Raw genomic sequence first — 771 nt, 5'->3', positions numbered from 1 at the left:
CACTCTTAAGGTCTTTTGAGGGTCTGTTCCTCAGGGGTCACATGGGCTTGGGAGGAGCCCCTGGCTCCTTTCTTTTACCGGTTCCACCTACTTGAAGATAAGTCAAAGATCCTGCTTGACCATGCTTGACTTCACTTTGAAGCATGGAAGAAATGATTCTGCTGTGTTGATACTCCTCTTTGTAGACTGGACACTGGTTCAAGTCCATCTGGTGGGGTCTCCTCGGCCTCCTTGATCAAGAGGACAGGTGACCCACAATTACAGGACATTTTGAGAGATGCTCATAGTCCCCTGGAACTAGTCGACCTAGGAGGGCAAGGAGCAAAAACTGTCCTTTATGTCCCTTTGACCAAATTATTACAGGCCTCAAAGTATGTCTGTTAAACACCAAAAAAGGTAAGTTCCACCAGTCTGGTACTTTTAATCACTGTGTGTCATGTAGATAAATCTTGGGCAAAGACCAATTGTTCTCAGATAAACCTTACCTAGACATACATTTCTTGATCTGCTATGTATAATTTGTCAGTAGGTTGTAGGAATAATACGGTTCTCTCTGGTTTTCTAAACCAGCTAGGCATTATTTATCTCTCGCATTGTCTCACCCATCCACCATGGTTTTCGCACTTAAGGTGCCCCCATTTCTCCCCTTTCTCCCTTAATAAAACCCTTCTCCTATGGTCCTACCTCTCTTGAGCACCTACTTTCCCTTTATACCCTAGGTTCCTTGTATACCCTTTCTTCCCCCCTCCCTTAACCTAACCCATTTTTTTA

Source organism: Nannospalax galili, unplaced genomic scaffold (genome assembly GCF_000622305.1).
Source record: "Nannospalax galili isolate Female #2095 unplaced genomic scaffold, S.galili_v1.0 scaffold633, whole genome shotgun sequence".
In the NCBI taxonomy this organism is placed as follows: Eukaryota; Metazoa; Chordata; class Mammalia; order Rodentia; family Spalacidae; genus Nannospalax; species Nannospalax galili.
This window is presented reverse-complemented; position numbering follows the sequence as displayed.